A 20,905-nucleotide genomic window follows, 5' to 3' on the forward strand; every position below is an offset into this window, starting at 1 on the left:
AAACCCTATACTGCACACACTCTTAATCCCTGGACTACCCACATTAAACCCTGTACTTTACACACCCATAAAACCTGTACTGTACACCCTTAAACCCTATACTGCACACACCCTTAAACCATGTGCTATACACACCCTTAAACCCTGTACTGCACACACCCTTAAACCCTGTACCGTACACACCCTTAAAACCTGTACCGCACAGACCCTTAAACCCTGTACCGTACACACCCTTAAACCCTGCACTGTACACACCCTTAAACCCTGTACTGTACACACCCTTAAACCCAGTACTGTACACACCCTTAAATCCTGTACTGTACACATCCTTAAACCCTGTACTGTACACTCCCTTAAACCCTGTACTGTTCACACCATTAAACCCTGTACTGTACACTCTTACACCCTGTACTGTACACACTCTTAAATCCTGTACCGCACACTCCCTTAAACCCTGCACCGTACACACCCTTAAACCCTGTACTTTACACACCCTTAAACCCTGTACTGTACACCCTCAAACCCTATACTGCACACACCCTTAAACCATGTGCTTTACACACCCTTAAACCCTGTACTGCGCACACCCTTAAACCCTGTACTGTACACACCCTTAAACCCTGCACAGTACACACCCTTAAACCCTGTACCGTACACACCCATAAACCCTGTACTGTACACACCCTTAAACCCTGTACCATACACACTTAAACCCCTGTGTCAGCACATCCTTAAACCCCTGCACTGTACACATCCTTAAACTTCTATAACGCATAAACTCTAAACCTGTACTGTACACACCCTAAAACCCTGTACTGTACATACCATACTGTACCAGCACATCCTTAAACCCTGTACTGTACACACCCTTAAACACCTGGACTGTACACACCCTTAAACCCTGTACTCTACACACCCTTAAACTCTGTACTGTACACACCCTTAAACCCTATACTGCACACACCCTTAAACCCTGTACCGTACACACCCTTAAACCCTGTAATGTACACTCTTAAACCCTGTACTATACACATCCTTAAACCCTGTATTGTACACTCCCTTAAACCCTGTACCATGCACACCCTTAATCACTGGACTGTACAGTACACACCTTTAAACCCTGTACTTTGCACACCCTTAAAGCATGTGCTGTACACACCCTTAAACCCTGTACTGCAGACACCCTTAAACCCTGTACCACACACACCCTTAAACCCTGTACCGTACACACCCTTAAACCCTGTACTGTCCACACCCTTAAACCCTGTACTGTACACACCCTTAAACCCTGTACTGTACACACTCTTAAACCCTGTACTGTACACACCATTAAACCGTATACTGTACACATCCTTGAACCCTGTACTGTACACACCTTTAAGCCCTGTACCGCCCACACCCTTAAACCCTGTACCGTACACACCCTTAAACGCTGCACTGTACACTCCATTAACCCTGTACTGTACACACCCATAAACCCTGTACTGTACACACTCTTAAACCCTGTACTGCAAACACCCTTAAACCCTGTACTGCACACACCCTTAAACCTTGTACCATACACACCCATAAACCCTGTACTGTACACACCCTTAAACCCTGTACCGGACACACCCTTAAACCCTGTATTGTACACACCCATAAACCCAGTACTGTACACACCCTTAAACCCTGTACTGTACACATCCTTAAACCCTGTAACACACCCTTATCCCCTGTACTGTACACACCCTTATCCCCTATACTGTACACACCCTTAAACCCTGCACTGTACACACCATTAAACCCTGTACTGTACACACCCATAAACCCAGTACTGTACACACCCTTAAACCCTGTACTGTACACATCCTTAAACCCTATACTGCACACACTCTTAATCCCTGGACTACCCACATTAAACCCTGTACTTTACACACCCATAAAACCTGTACTGTACACCCTTAAACCCTATACTGCACACACCCTTAAACCATGTGCTATACACACCCTTAAACCCTGTACTGCACACACCCTTAAACCCTGTACCGTACACACCCTTAAAACCTGTACCGCACAGACCCTTAAACCCTGTACCGTACACACCCTTAAACCCTGCACTGTACACACCCTTAAACCCTGTACTGTACACACCCTTAAACCCAGTACTGTACACACCCTTAAATCCTGTACTGTACACATCCTTAAACCCTGTACTGTACACTCCCTTAAACCCTGTACTGTTCACACCATTAAACCCTGTACTGTACACTCTTACACCCTGTACTGTACACACTCTTAAATCCTGTACCGCACACTCCCTTAAACCCTGCACCGTACACACCCTTAAACCCTGTACTTTACACACCCTTAAACCCTGTACTGTACACCCTCAAACCCTATACTGCACACACCCTTAAACCATGTGCTTTACACACCCTTAAACCCTGTACTGCGCACACCCTTAAACCCTGTACTGTACACACCCTTAAACCCTGCACAGTACACACCCTTAAACCCTGTACCGTACACACCCATAAACCCTGTACTGTACACACCCTTAAACCCTGTACCATACACACCCTTAAACCCTGTACTGTACACACCCTTAAACCCTGTACTGTACACATCCTTAAATCCTATAACGTACAAACTCTTAAACCCTGTACTGTACACACCCTTAAACCCTGTACTGTACACACCATTAAACACTGTACTATACACATCCTTAAACCCTGTACTGTACACACCCTTAAACACCTGGACTGTACACACCCTTAAACCCTGTACTCTACACACCCTTAAACTCTGTACTGTACACACCCTTAAACCCTATACTGCACACACCCTTAAACCCTGTACCGTACACACCCTTAAACCCTGTAATGTACACTCTTAAACCCTGTACTATACACATCCTTAAACCCTGTATTGTACACTCCCTTAAACCCTGTACCATGCACACCCTTAATCACTGGACTGTACAGTACACACCTTTAAACCCTGTACTTTGCACACCCTTAAAGCATGTGCTGTACACACCCTTAAACCCTGTACTGCAGACACCCTTAAACCCTGTACCACACACACCCTTAAACCCTGTACCGTACACACCCTTAAACCCTGTACTGTCCACACCCTTAAACCCTGTACTGTACACACCCTTAAACCCTGTACTGTACACACTCTTAAACCCTGTACTGTACACACCATTAAACCGTATACTGTACACATCCTTGAACCCTGTACTGTACACACCTTCAGTTCTGTACTGCCCACACCTTTAAACCCCAAACAAGATAATAATTTTAAACCCAGAATCACACTCTATTAACCCTGTACTGTACATGTTCCATAAACCCCTGTAATTGTACACACTCTAAACCCTGTACTGCAAACACCCTTAAACCCTGTATCACAATTCTTAAAACTTTGTACCATACACACCATAAACCCTGTACTGTACACACCAAAACCTGTACCGGACACATGAAACCCTGTACTGTACACACTTTAAACCCTGTACTGTACAATATCCTTAAACCCCACTGTATATTCCCTTTAAACCCTGTACCCCAGACACACCCTTATCCCCTGTACTGTACACACCCTTATCCCCTATACTGTACACACCCTTAAACCCTGCACTGTACACACCATTAAACCCTGTACTGTACACACCCATAAACCCAGTACTGTACACACCCTTAAACCCTGTACTGTACACATCCTTAAACCCTATACTGCACACACTCTTAATCCCTGGACTACCCACATTAAACCCTGTACTTTACACACCCATAAAACCTGTACTGTACACCCTTAAACCCTATACTGCACACACCCTTAAACCATGTGCTATACACACCCTTAAACCCTGTACTGCACACACCCTTAAACCCTGTACCGTACACACCCTTAAAACCTGTACCGCACAGACCCTTAAACCCTGTACCGTACACACCCTTAAACCCTGCACTGTACACACCCTTAAACCCTGTACTGTACACACCCTTAAACCCAGTACTGTACACACCCTTAAATCCTGTACTGTACACATCCTTAAACCCTGTACTGTACACTCCCTTAAACCCTGTACTGTTCACACCATTAAACCCTGTACTGTACACTCTTACACCCTGTACTGTACACACTCTTAAATCCTGTACCGCACACTCCCTTAAACCCTGCACCGTACACACCCTTAAACCCTGTACTTTACACACCCTTAAACCCTGTACGTACACCTCAAACCCTATACTGCACACACCTTAAACCATGTGCTTTACACACCCTTAAACCCTGTACTGCGCACACCCTTAAACCCTGTACTGTACACACCCTTAAACCCTGCACAGTACACACCCTTAAACCCTGTACCGTACACACCCATAAACCCTGTACTGTACACACCCTTAAAACCTGTACCATACACACCCTTAAACCCTGTACTGTACACACCCTTAAACCCTGTACTGTACACATCCTTAAATCCTTTACCGTACAAACTCTTAAACCCTGTACTGTACACACCCTTAAACCCTGTACTGTACCCACCATTAAACACTGTACTATACACATCCTTAAACCCTGTACTGTACACACCCTTAAACACCTGGACTGTACACACCCTTAAACCCTGTACTCTACACACCCTTAAACTCTGCACTGTACACACCCTTAAACCCTATACTGCACACACCCTTAAACCCTGTACCGTACACACCCTTAAACCCTGTAATGTACACTCTTAAACCCTGTACTATACACATCCTTAAACCCTGTATTGTACACTCCCTTAAACCCTGTACCATGCACACCCTTAATCACTGGACTGTACAGTACACACCTTTAAACCCTGTACTTTGCACACCCTTAAAGCATGTGCTGTACACACCCTTAAACCCTGTACTGCAGACACCCTTAAACCCTGTACCATACACACCCTTAAACCCTGCAATGTACACACCCTTAAACTCTGTACTGTACACACCCTTCAATCCTGTAATGTACGTACCCTTTAACCCTGTACTGTACACACCCTTAAACCTTATACCGTAAACACCCTTAAACCCTGTACTGTACACACCCTTAAACCTTATACCGTAAACACCCTTAAACCTTATACCTTAAACCATGTACTGTACACACCCTTAAACCCTGTACCGTACACACCCTGAAACCCTATAATGTACACACCCTTAAACCCTGTACTATACACATACTTAAACCCTGTACTGTACACTCCCTTAAACCCTGTACCAATGTACCATGCACACCCTTAATCCCCGGACTGTACACACCTTTAAACCCTGTACTTTACACACCCTTAAAGCATGTGCTGTATGCACCCTTAAACCCTGTACACACACACCCTTAAACCCTGTACCATACACACCCTTAAACCCTGCAATGTACACGCCCTTAAACTCTGTACTGTACACACCCTTAAACCCTGTACCATACACACCCTTAGCCCCTGTACTGTACACTCCCTTAAACCCTGTACTGTACACACCTTTAAACCTTATACCGTAAACACCCTTAAACCCTATACTGCACACACCCTTAAGCCCTGTACTGTTCACTTTTCGTCCCTGGACTGTACACACCTTTAAACCCTGTACTGTACACACCCTTAAAGCATGTGCTGTACGCACCCTTAAACCCTGTACCGCACACACCCTTTAACCCTGTACCATACACACACTTAAACCCTGCAAAGTACACACCCTTAAACTCTGTACTGTACACACCTTTAAACCCAGTACTGTACACACCCTTAAACCCTGTACTTTATACATCCTTAAACCCTGTACTGTACACTCTTAAACCCTGTACTGCACACACCCTTAAACCCTGTACCATACACATTAAACCCTGTACTGTACACATCCTTAAACCCTATACTGCATACACCCCTTAAACCCTATACTGTACACATCCTTAAACCCTGTACTGAACACACCCTTAAACCCTATACTTCACACACCCTTAAACCCTGTACCGTACACACCCTTAAACCCTGTACTGTACACACCCTTAAACCCTGTACTGTACACACTCTTAAACCCTGTACTGTACACACGTTTAAACTCTGTACTGTACACACCATTAAACCCTGTACTGTACACATCCTTGAACCCTGTACTGTACACACCTTTAAACCCTGTACCGCCCACACCCTTAAAACCTGTACCGTACACACCCTTAAACCCTGCACTGTACACTTCATTAAACCCTGTACTGTACACACCCATAAACCCAGTACTGTACACACCCTTAAACCCTGCACTGTACACACCCTTAAACCCTTTACTGTACACACCCTTAAACCCAGTACTGTACACACCCTTAAACCCTGTACTGTACATATCCTTAAACCCTGTACTGTACACACGCTTAAACCCTGTACTGTACACACCCTTAAACCCTGTACCATACACACCATTAAACCCTGTACTATGCACATCCTTAAACCCTGTACTGTACACACCTTTAAACCCTGGACTGTACACACCCTTAAACCCTGTACTGTACACACCCTTAAACCCAGTACTGTACACACCCTTAAACCATGTACTGTACATATCCTTAAACCCTGTACTGTACACACTCTTAAACCCTGTACTGTACACACCCTTAAACCCTGTACCATACACACCATTAAAACCTGTACTATACACATCCTTAAACCCTGTACTGTACACACCCATAAACCCTGGACTGTACACACCCTTAAACCCTGTACTGTACACACCCTTAAACCCTGTACTGTACACACCCTTAAACCCTATTCTGCACACACCCTTAAACCCTGTACTGTACACATCCTTAAATGCTGTACTGCACACTCCCTTAAACCCTGTACCGTACACACCCTTAGCCCCTGTACTGTATACTCCCTTAAACCCTGTACTGTACACACCTTTAAACCTTATGCCGTAAACACCCTTAAACCCTATACTGCACACACCCTTAAGCCCTGTACTGTTCACTTTTCATCCCTGGACTGTACACACCTTTAAACCCTGTACTTTACACACCCTTAAAGCATGTGCTGTACGCAACCTTAAACCCTGTACTGCACACACCCTTAAACCCTGTACCATACACACACTTAAACCCTGCAATGTACACACCTTTAAACTCTGTACTGTACACACCTTTAAACCCAGTACTGTACACACCCTTAAACCCTGTACTTTACACATCCTTAAACCCTGTACTGTACACTCTTAAACCCTGTACTGCACACACCCTTAAACCCTGTACCGTACACACCATTAAACCCTGTACTGTACACATCCTTAAACCCTATACTGCACACACCCCTTAAACCCTGTACTGTACACACCCTTAAACCCTGTACTATACACACCCTTAAACCCTATACTGCACACACCCTTAAACCCTGTACTGTACACATCCTTAAACCCTGTACTGTACACACCCTTAAACCCTGTACTATACACATCCTTAAATGCTGTACTGTACACTCCCTTAAACCCTATACCGTACACACCCTTAGGCCCTTTACTGTACACACCCTTAAACCCTGTACTGTACACACCCTTAAACCCTGTACTGTACACACCCTTACACCCTGTACCATGCACACCCTTAATCCCTGGATCTGTACACACCTTTAAACCCTGTACTTTGCACACCCTTAAAGCATGTGCTGTACACATCCTTAAACCCTGTACTGCACACACCTTTAAACCCTGTACCATACACACCCTTAAACCCTGCAATGTACACACCCTTAAACTCTGTACTGTACACACCTTTAAACCCTGTAATGTACATACCCTTAAACCCTGTACTGTACACACCTTTAAACCTTATACAGTAAACACCCTTAAACCCTATACTGCACACACCCTTAAGCCCTATACTGTTCACTTTTAATCCCTGGACTTCACACACCTTTAAACCCTGTACTTTACACACCCTTAAAGCATGTGCTGTATGCACCCTTAAACCCTGTACCGCACACACCCTTAAACCCTGTACCATACACACCCTTAAACCCTGCAATGTACACACCCTTATACTCTGTACTGTACACACCTTTAAACCCAGTACTGTACACACCATTAAACCCTGTACTGTACACATCCTTAAACCCTGTACTGTACACACTCTTAAACACTGTACTGCACACACCCTTAAACCCTGTACCATACACACCATTAAACCCTGTGCTGTACACATCCTTAAACCCTGTACTGCACATCCCTTAACCCCTGTACTGTACACACCCTTAAACCCTGTACCGTACACATCCTTAAACCCTGTACTGTACACACCCCCAAACCCTATACTGCACACACCCTTAAACCCTGTACTGTACACATCCTTAAACCCTATACTGCACACACACCATTAAACCCTGTGCTGTACACATCCTTGGGCCTGTACCGCACACACCCTTAAACCCTGTGCAGTACATACCCTTAAACCCTGCACTGTACACACCCTTAAACCCTGTACACCCTTAAACCCTGTACTGTACACACCCTTAAACCCTGTACTGTACACATCCTTAAACCCTGTACTGTACACTCTTAAACCCTGTACTATACACACCCTTAAACCCTGTACTGTACACACCCTTAAACCCTGTACTGTACACACCCTTACACCCTGTACTGTACACACCCTTAAACCCTGGACTATACACACCTCTAAACCCTGTACTGTACACACTCTTTAACCCTGTACTGCACACACCCTTAAACCCTGTACTGTTCACACCTTTAAACCCTGTACTGTACACACCTTTAAACCCTGTACTGTACACACCCTTAAAAATCCAAGTATTGTAGAAATGAATATCTTCCAAACACACATGAAGTTCAGTACTTATTCTGGTGTTTAAAGTTGACAAGACATCTGATTCATAGGCCTACAGTTTCAAAATAGGCCTGGGCTTACTATGACCCCCCCCCTTAGGAAGTTTGAATATCAGTCTTCAGCGAGTTAGCGACCTTCAAGATGATGATATGAATATATATATATATATATATATATATATATATATATATATATATATATATATATATATATATATATATATATATATGAAGGGATGGAAGATGGCACCCACTTGATGAACCCCCTTCACGATATACATAAAAGAATAACGGTCTGGCAGATTTGCTCGCTAGCCGAAGTGACGTGGGAAAATTATTGTGCTGCGTGTATTTTTGTCAGTCAATATGAAAATAATATTAATGATTTGCTATATGCTAATTTATTCAAATTTTATAATTAATTTTAATACTAAACTATTTGAATCATTACTCACGTATGCCGCCTAGTAATATATTACTTGTACAATACGTCAGCCAGTGAGCCTCACCAAGCGCAAGTACATAGAGGCTAAATCGCACTTCCTTTCTATTACATGGTATAATATATAAGCCAGAAAGACCACAGTTGCTCACCCATCAGTATCTGCTGTCCAAGTACATGGCAAAAGAACACCAGTTGGGAAATAGCCAGAAGTGTTGAGCGTGGATGGGTTACACAACTGCCACTGGTGTACCTGTTTACTGACCACAGAAAACATATGAGACACATTGCATATAAATCGCAGTGATTGTCCAGTTTACTTAACTCTCTCCACTTTGTTTATTTATATTTTTGACTAGAGTTATATTTTTACGTTTGCTGGCATGAACTGAATGCAACTATTCTGGTTTAACTACTCAGTTATTTACAAGCGTGGATTCTGGTCTGGCCAAAGGAAAGACTGGAGCATGTAACATAAGTCTCATGAAGATGAAATTACTGTATAAAAAATAACACAAATGACATTTGAATTTGGGAAATAACTAAGTGGTCATACTATCAAAACTTAGATATGCGAGAAAAAATTTAGGATACGTAGGTGGTCTTATCGTTAAAAAAGAAAAAAGTACTTAAAAAACCCCACTTACGACGAAGGGTCAAGCATATCCTCATCTTAGTACATAACATTGTCAGAAAAGGTTAACTTAAGGAGACCTGTGTATTCTTTTTCATGATCTCTTTACTCTTCAAGAATTGGCATCTTTGGGTTCGTAACTCTCGTTGAGTATACACTCGATATTAACACTAAAAAAATATTACCTGTATAGTATTATTCAAACATTATGAGAACTGAATGAGAGAGAATGAAATAAATATGTAAATCTATACATATCATGACGAAGAAGCCTCGCAGTAACATTGATGTGAACTAAGAAAAAAAAAGAAGCCGAGGTTTACTGATATATAGTTAGTAGAAATATGGCATTAGCAACATATACACACACACACACACACACACACACACACACACACACACACACACACACACACACACACACACACACACACACACATATATATATATATATATATATATATATATATATATATATATATATATATATATATATATATATATATATATATATATATAGTGTACAAGGTAAAATGTCAAAATCTCACTGACATACTGTAATATCAATGCACGTATTTTTAAAGCATTTATAATAAACACTATAATTGTAACATGTAAAAGAATGTTGGCTTATAGATCACTCTCTTATTAAATATTAACATGCGTAGTTACCCATGGCAGATGTTACTTTTTTCTGGCAATATTTTCTTATCGATATTAAATCAAATTTTCTCATTGAAAATATACCAATATAAATAATATACAAAATATGTATTCAATATATTATACACGAAGACTTATTCAAATTGTCTTCATTCGATAATTTGTCAAATGAATCGACTCGGATTTTTATAGGTTATAAAAGCTTTTACCGAAAAGGGTAATACAAAGAAGATAAAGGAGAGATTAAAGTAAGTGTGAGTGACTGGACTAGGCTGGCGAGTGTGACTTCAGGCAGAGCGAATTGATTTTTTTGACGGGATGTCTCTCCCACCTGGTATATGGAGTTAACCACCAATAACAAGACCAAACAAAGCAACAAAACAAAACCTAACCCAACCAAACTTAACCTAACCTAATTCAATCTAACCTAACCTACTGATCTTAAAATATTATGAAGGTAGGTTTGACAGATTCGATTCATTGTCTATCACCATTAACATCCTGGGTCATATCTCAAAATTACGGCATGGTAACAACTTTAAGAAGAGCAACACTGAAGATAAGGGGTTTGATAACAGATACCTTCTTTGTAGGTCAATGATAAAAATAGGGATCAAAACAATTTCGATCGTAATGGTGTTGTGATCAACAATACATGAAGGCCCAGTTATCCCCCCCTCCCCAACCAAGTTTAGGTGACATGTTTAGCTAAGATTATTTGGGAGTTATTCTTACATCTACAGTTAAGAGGAAGTTGTGTTTACCTTTGGGACTATGAATTCAGCAACTCAATGACCAACCTTGTTAATGATACATGCCCGAGATTTGAGTTTCTCTTGTATTAAAAAAAATTCCATGCCTCCCAAAAAATAAAAAATAAAAAAAATAAAAATCGCAGGAAAAAGTCTATGTAAAAGTTAGATTAGTTTAGGTTAGGGTTTATTGGGTTAGGTTAGGTTTTTTACTTTTTCTTTTTTTTTACTCGTGTTAGCATGAAACTATGAATTAGTCTCTAAAAGAACACATTTATATTTATTGTAGCGTATAGATAAGTTAAGAAACATGAATCAGTTATTTTAATAGGAATAAACTGCATGGGGATTGCCTCGAGTGAGTAGCATTAACCCATATCAATATCCTCTTCACTATATCTCATTATAATATTTACGGTGAACACAGCTAATTCATTGTATATAAGTCTACTCTAATATTGCTACCATCTTCCCATAGATTACTGCACTGACGAACCTCCAGAAAACAAACATGACATAATTTTACGTCAAACTAAACATTTTCAAAACTCTGGATGGTCACATAACAAATTTATCTCCCTCACTCTTTAGTTATTGCGAGTTCACTCTTTGTTTACTGTAAGAATTTTCACTTTAACATCACTATAGTCTTCCCATATATTAATGCACGGATTCCCTTTTAAAGACTCGGATTATACGTCTATTATTAGCAGAAGAAACGGTAATTAATGTCCAATACACATACCTGTAGTTTGCCTGACTAACACTCGACGCCATTGGACGATGTTTTCTACATGAACGGCGATAATTCAATGCTCGCTATTCATCTTATTTAAAAATAAAATAAAATATCAATAGTTTGCCTAAATTATCAAAATATAATATAATAAATAAATCGAGGAAATAATATCGTAAAGGCTATACTACATCTTTCGAATTTTTTGAAGACCGTTGCGGGGGGAGGTGGGGGGGGCGACCAGTAGGTGTTAACGGGCATAAATACATCGTCATTAAAAACAAAGTGGTTAACCTTATGATAGGGGAACATATTCATACTGGTGGTGAAAGTCCGAGTAATAGTGAAGGTTTCTTTCGTGGCTAAACTTTGCATTTAACGGATAGTTTTTCCACCAATGACAGAGAATTATTTAGTATTTTCTAATTGCCGTATACAAGGTCATATTTTTCTTTTATTCGAGAATCCTAAATGATTACTGTACTATATTTTAGGACGTGCAATAAACAGGTCCCTGAAAATCATTAACAAATAGAAGTGCGCATTCATATTCTTTGCAATATGATCAGACTTTATTCCTACATTTTGTTATAATGTCTTATACACTTTAGCGACTTAGATCTTGTAGCACGTAATTATTCTAAGTCAGGATATATAAGAATCTCTAATGGAAGGTTCAAATTTATGAGGATCACACAAGCTGATAACAGAGTGTACTGTGAGAGGGGGAGGCAAAGCTGACCCTGGACAACAAAAGATAAAATTTAATCCTTAATTTTATATTTCACTTGAAGTAGCTTCGGCTATACCTTCCCACCGATTTCTTCTTAGTGTTTTATCTCGATTTTTGAGGTTAATATTACGACAGCTTAACGTTATCGTCTTCATTACTTGGAGTTCGGGTACATACGATATTTTAGGTTGGGACAGGTCCCAGTTTAAGATAAGATAGGCTAGGTTCAAGTTTTGTTTTTTTAATTAATGATCCGGTACCGTGAAAAATTATCCTCAAACAGACGAAGTGGTTAACAGTATGATATGCAAACATGACGATAAGATTGAAATACCAGTAAACTAACAACAAAATTGAGTCTCTAGCTTCAAGTCGTTCATGTTCCGATATCGAACTTTATTTACCTACTGTATATAATAAATGCTAAGAATAACGAACGACCCAAGAACGATACATGTGTTTGGGAGAGGAACCATCGCTCCATTTCTCCTGGAAAGGCAACAACGGGACGCCTCGAGGGTATACTGGACCAACACGACCTATTTAGCAATGATTATAGGTGTACAAATGGATCAAGTTATAGCCCAACACACAGACTTGACGCTTTAGTCCATAAAAGTGATTAGTAATACAGCATATAAGTAAGATAAATAAGTGACATAAGTAAGTAAGGAAGACTATTGCAGTGTCAAAACCGTGCATGGCCGCCTGAGACCACCCTGTGCCGAGACACAGGTGTGGGTGACCCTGGACCCGGTGACTGAACTATATACGACCCTGCCCTGTGCATTTTATGTACGACCCTGCCTCATCCATCCCTTCTACTGCCCTGCCGCATGCAACCTGACACCGTCACTCAGAGATAAGGCGCAGACAACACTGAGAGGCACAACAGCCCCCCCCCCCCTCCCTCGGCACTGTGCGCCTCTTGTCCAAGGTATATACTGTATAGCCTAGCCTGCAACGACTAGTTCCCGAGTGTGTATGTGCAATCACCGGAGCGGAGTTAATTCTCTTCCTAACGATGCTAACAGCCCATGTAGCTGATATACTGAGAATTAAAATTTCCTCCACTACTAAATATATGCAACCAAGTCATTCATATGGCCAATGATTTACACAGAGTTCGTTGTCCGGGAAAATGGTAGAAAAAATGTTCTCGGAAAATAAGCGCTTTGAATTCTATTGCCTTGAGCAAAATGAACGAGGGCTTCTAGCACCACATACATAAGGCGCGGGGAAGGTAAGCGACGAGTCTCCATAAGTGAAGGATAAGGTGGAGGAGAGGGAGGCGAGGGGCGGTGCGTGTGATCCCTGCATGATGCCCTCAAACACCACCCTCCTCACCTCCCTTCCACCCGGATTTACCTACAGTAGATCCAGAACGTTATTTGTTCCCTTAACTGATGTTAATAGAATGTATTTAATTAAAGTTAAGTTTAAATATAATGTCGGTATCACCTAAGATTCTGTTGTGTATTAGCTATAGTCAGGCAGCTCCAAGAGTTCTAGCGTATCTGGTTACGAGGGAAATTCAACAGGCAATTCTTTTATTAATCGTGGCCCTAGCCTCTCACCCCTCCCTACCTCCTCCTGGGAGAGTTCCTGAGCACTACCTCGGCGGGATATCGAACCAACAACATCTTCGTTTGCATAACCAATATACGTAGAGGCAGGTGAGCACTAGACGCGGGGTAAGTCCAATAACGAGGGCGAGGTAAATATCTGGGGCTATCTCAAGTATTAGGGTACAGAAGTTAACATTTCCTAATTTTAAGTCACTGTCAAGTGTATAAAATGACTTGGAGATACCTGTATGCGCTTCAAAGACTGTTTTTGTATGTACTTCAGTACATGATAACAGTACGTGTCTACCTTAAGAGGGTTAACGAACTTCATGCTAGGCAAAGCTAGTTGGCCGAGGACTTAAGTGTACAGTATATATGTCTATATTAAAAATATTGTAAAAACTCTACTCTATTTAGGCCGGTGCGGGAATTTGGAAAATATTTGTATCAGGCTCTAGACTGAACCTCAACTTACATATATCATTTATTAACTGTGCATAATTATATCAACAAACTCGGTGTTACTGAAGGAAAGTAATTATCTTATTGAACAAATCATTATTCAAAACTGAGCACCATTATTTTATGAGTCTGTGGGTCGTGGTGGCTTCTCAATATGGTTGGTGGAGGTGTCACCCTGTGGTGGTATTTCTGATTCATTTGTTGTTAATGGAGTAAATGCTATATCTCTTGACAAATGTTGTCATGGAAAGTGTTGAATTTTTCCAGATGATAACGGGTCAAAACATAAAATACAGATGATATAATTACCACCAATATTATATATATATATATATATATATATATATATATATATATATATATATATATATATATATATATATATATATATATATATATATATATATATATATATATATCTTGATAAAATCACACGGGAAAATGGAAACAATAGAGCACCTTAGCTTTCGTCTTTATTCAAGACATCTGTGAAGCCAGTATTTTTTCATAATAATAAAGGTTACGTTTAGGCAATTCATGTAATGATTAGGCTGTTACAGCAAGTTACGTTGTTACGTTAATTTAAATTAGGTTTTGTTACACCCATTACGCGAAGTGCTTATCATTAAAGGAAATAACAGGTTACAGATATTGTAATATATGTACAGTATGTATTAGTCAACGCCCCCCTCCCCCCAAAATAAATAATAAATAAAATAAATGGTGCCCTCAAGATGCGTCAGACTGGTGTGTGGTGGACGCCGGGAAACATTTGCCAAGGCGCTGGCTTCCATTTTGGAGCCATTTAATATATTATACAGTACTGTAGTTATTGACGAAAATTTCCCGGCCGTCGTTCTGTGTCCTGCTTGCCGTATAATTAAATCCGCACCGGTTAAAAATATGACAGCTTGGGGTTGTGCTGAGAGACGTGAGGCAGGTAAGAATGGCTGGTTGGCGGCGCGCGCGGGTTCTAGCCTTCGCCTCACCTAGAAATGACTCCTTCATTTCTTTTAATGTGACTGGACATGGTCTGAACTCTCAAAGAGATTCGTAAGTTTACTCGTTCTCTTTATTGAAGATGGCATTTAAATAGCTCACTTATACCAACGGACCAACATAACACAAACACTCATAGCAAAATTACACCGAGAATTTGTCTTAAGTAGTTATGAAATGGACAAATTGAACTTAAATAATAGTTAAATGTTATAATATCGGAAAGTTATCGTCCTGGTGGTTAAATGTGGTTTAGGTTAGCTGAGATTAAGTTAGGTTAGGTTAGTTTAGTGGATAATTTATGTTGTTAGGCTAGATTAGGTTAAGGAAAGGTTAGGTTAATGTTAGGTTAGATTTTACGTAGTTATATTAGGTTACGTTATGTTAGGATGAAATTATGTTATATTAACCCTTGGCTGCGGGAGGATACCTTAAGCCGAATAAAATCGTCTGGCGGTAGGTTAGGTTAGGTTATATACAGTAGGCTTGCATTAGATTAATTTAGGATTACATTAGGTTAGATTAGGTTGGGTTAGATAGGATTACATTATATTACCTTAGGATTACTTTAGATTACCGTAGTATTACATTAGGTTAGATTAGGTTGGGTTAGATAGGATTACATTATATTACCTTAGGATTACTTTATATTACCTTAGGATTTCATTAAGTTAGGTTAGGTTAATGTCTTATCATCATATTGTTATCCTGTCATAAAATATACTTCCCACGTTTTTTTCCGGATGAAGAGAAAATGTCTGTATTTTTTAGACAATAACAATGATGCAACAATTTTGTTTATGTTTTTACTTTTTGAACAATTATTCGGTTCACTGCTTCGTATCAGAGGAAATCCCGAAGTTCAATCACAGTATATTTCTGTTAAAGTGTGGTTCATTATTCTATCTCATCTTGCCAATAGGAAAAAAATAATAATAAATGGAGCACCTGACCAATTTCTACCCCAGTTTATTCCACCTAAAGGTTAACACGCTAACCTAACCTATCCCAAACCTAACCTAACCTATATTGCAACTACATCTTGCGCTAGTCAGGCCGCACCTCGATAATGCTGTTCAGTTCTAGTGCCCTTATTATAGAATGTATACCAATTCACTGGAGTCGGCGCAGCGAAGAATGACGAAAATGATTCCGGAACTTAGAAACTTTTCATATCAAGATAGATTAAAGAAACTAAACTTGCATTCCCTAGACAGACGAAGAGTGCGGGGAGATATGATAGAAGTATTTAAGTGGGTGAAAGGAATCAATAAAGGAGATATAGATAAAGTTCTTATAATATCCGAACAGGATAGGACTCGTATCAACGGATTTAAGTTGGACAATTTTAGGTTTAGGAGGGAGATAGGAAGGAACTGGTTCACTAATAGGGTGGTAGACGAGTGGAACAAGCTTAGCAACTTTGTAGTAAGTGCTGGAACGCTGAAAAGTTTTAAAAGGAGGCTAGATAGATTCATGGATGATAGAGAGTGGTAGTAACTCTCGACAGGAGCTGCCATGCACAGGCCAACCGGCCTATTGCAGACTCCTTATTTTCTTATGTTCTTATGTTATCCCAAACCTAACCTAACCTCATCCCTTCAAATAGTTGTTAGGGGTGGTTAATCTTCAGATGAAATAAAATAAACTGGAGTGGAAATTCTTAAAGTGATGCAATTAAACTATAACAAAAAAGAATACAAAATTATGTGTATTCCTAGACCAACCTATTTCCCAGATACATTTACAGTATATAGATAAAAATAAATAAGTACACACACACACACACACACACACACACACACACACCCCCACACACACACAACAACAGGGGCCCAGCTAAATATCGGTGGTGATAGAAGGCTGTTCCGTTCCATCAGATAATTGACTTTTAAAACAGTTACAACACGACAGAGAGTTAAACCTCAAGTGTTCACCAGTAAGTAAAAAATAAACAATAATGGTAGTACAAGAAAGAACATATTACTTGATATTGTGGTGAGATTACTTAAGTGAGAAAAAAACCCTGAAAAGTTGGTAGCAGAAAACTCGATTTAGTGGATGTTAAATTTTCTTTATTACAACCAACAATATCTGAAATTAGTGTAAATGATCTGGACAATTTAATACACCAGACAAAAGTAATACACTTACATATATCAGAAGGGAAGTAGCAACGTACTGAATATAACAAGATAGTACATAATATTTTCGAGAGAGAACATTAGGACAGGAGTTATTAATTACTCTAATACCTTACTATACTTGTGTTAGTGATGAACAGGAAAAATTTATCCATTTATATATGCACTTAGATATTTTGTTCTGCTTAATGTAAGATGCCCAGAAACGAGGGAGCAAATGACGTTATTCATTCATTCAGTCAAAAAAATATACAAAGCTGGTTTATCCTCGTCTCTTCTCGCAATCCAGCGTCACCCCTACTACATGATCTTCATTCATTCATGCCTAATGCTCCTTCCTTAAAGTCACCCCCTTATTATGTATGCCTTTATTCCTTGCCAGAACACTTTCTAAGACACTTTCAATTTCCCTTGAATCTCTACATGAACGTGGGGCCCATACTGCATTTACACCAAGCCAGTCAAGTCAAGTCAAGTCAATCAAGTCATTTGATTTGACTTGACTCAATGCCGTTCACACCGACTGAGTCAACCTGAGTCAATCAGGATTCAGTACCCAGACTGATTTCGAGGAGGATGGACGCATATTCTCTCGCTGAATTAGCTGTTTTGTTGTGGATTCGGCCTCGTAAACGCAAGAGGAGAACCCGAATCTAGATGCATGAACTCAACACCAAAAGACCCAATTTTGGAAGCTCACCTTTACATTTCAATGCAGCAGCAACCTCCTTCCACAGAGCAGCTATAACATCATGATCCCGGTTCCTACGATCAGTGGGATCATATATAGCAGGACGCTCTCGAACTAAATTTATCAGGACGTCAACCTGCATGATGTACACACCACTGAGGACTCGGCGTGACTGATGAAGAAAATGGACCCAACCCCTTCTGTGACTTGACGTGACACGATGCGACGTGACTTGACTTGACTTGACTCATCTGGTGGGAATGGTTTCTGAGAATATACATTGGAGTAAATGTGCATTAGAGTGGCGATTCACGATGAATCATGACTTGACGTGACTTGACTTGACTTGACTTGACTTAACTGGCTTGGTGTAAATGCAGCCTTAGTAAGAGTTGGTTTAGGTACACAGGGAGGTAGCGTGATTGGCGTTGCATCTGACCGTCTTTATATAATCATTATAAACATCACCAATTATACAGTAAAATTAAGTGCCTTATCTGGGAGGACTGGGGATGGTGTCCTGGGTATGAATCAGTGACTCTTAAGACAAAAGACGAGCGTTAAATTCACTCTGCCACCTAACTCTATCACTATAAACATTGCGGTTAATAATAATCAGTTTATTACGGATTAAAGGTAGAAAATCCTTCATGAGCAGCTACAGAGTCATGTAATGCAAGTGTGAGAGTTTTATCAGACGAGGATCAAAATTAATCAATACTTTCTACGAGTGGCTGAATGTCCGTCTGACTGAACGTCATAACCCGACCACAGTAAAATGCATCTTTTAATATCAAATGGCGTGATATAATGGATAAAAAAACATTAAGACTCACAGGTGTTCAATAATCAATTTCTCAATTCGTATTCTGGGGGGAGTTTATGGTCCGTTTTTGTGCCGTCTTAGAAAATTCTAGAAAAAAGGGTAAAATAATATTTCGATCCTCAACTGTTTACATCAAGGATAAGTGAAAGTTTCTCAAGGCAGGAAGGAATCTATCTGGTCTTTTATGTACCTGGGATTAAAAAAACAAAACATGATATAATAGCTAGAAAAAATATATAACAAGTAATGAAAATATCCTGAGTAAAATAACGTGACACTGACCACACGAGTAATCCTGAACTTCAAATTCTCCCCCAAAACCCAAAACATTAATTTACCTACCATAACTTTTCTGTCTTATTCAAATTAATTCTCACCATAGCATAGCATAACATAGCATGAATAAGAGTTACATACACTGAGACTATATCTTACTAAAACTCTCCTCTTGCCCCGTGTTAAAATAAAAAATAAAAATAATGCACAAATCATTCAGAGCCTTGACATAACTTTCAGGCGAGGTGGATGAGGGGGTTCGTAGGCGGGTTAGGAGGGAGGGGAGAGGACGGTTGATGGGGGGTTCGGGAGAGGCGAGGAGGGAGGGAGGGAGGGAGGGAGGTTGAAGGGGTAAGTGAACTGTGTGAGTGAAAAAAAATAGCGTCTCCTTGTAATCGTACTCAAGATGGTGATATTTTTTTTTTTCCATTGCACACGAAAAATTTTCTTGATGTGATTATCAGTATGGTAAAAAAATTGAAGAAAATAATAATAATAATAATAATAATAATAATAATAATAATAATAATAATAATAATAATAATAATAATAATAATAATAATAATAATAATAATAATAATAATAATAATAATAATAATAATAATAATAATAATAATAATAATAATAATATTGAAATAATACTAATACTAATACTACTACTACTACTACTACTTTTTTTTTTTTTTTTACGTGGCCTCCAGCCTCCCCCAATAGCCACACCTTCGCCACCATTTATTTACCTTAATATTAATATCCTAATACATAAGAAGCTATCCTATCTGTGTTAAATTAGTTGAGCCGCAGATCTATGCGGCATTCAGTGACTGTAGCCTCATAGTCAATATCTGCAGCAGTTGTCGGAGTAGGGGCAGAAGCTCTCTCGTTCCCTGAGGCAAAGCAAAGCCGACCGAAGGAGAGAGAAGGACAGTCGACATCTCATCCAGGCTGTAACATAACTTCTGGGCTGCTGCTTCTGTTCGGAGATCAACTCCGCGAGTCTGGCGAGAAACATCTTGCACTTGGGCCCATCCCACCAGAGGTTGTGAACACTAGAGGAGTGAAGCTGCCTTGATCAACATTTTGGATTCTCTCCTACTACTACTACTACTACTTTTTTTTTTTTTTTTTTTTTAAACGTG

Source organism: Homarus americanus, unplaced genomic scaffold (genome assembly GCF_018991925.1).
Source record: "Homarus americanus isolate GMGI-L3 unplaced genomic scaffold, GMGI_Hamer_2.0 scaffold40248, whole genome shotgun sequence".
In the NCBI taxonomy this organism is placed as follows: Eukaryota; Metazoa; Arthropoda; class Malacostraca; order Decapoda; family Nephropidae; genus Homarus; species Homarus americanus.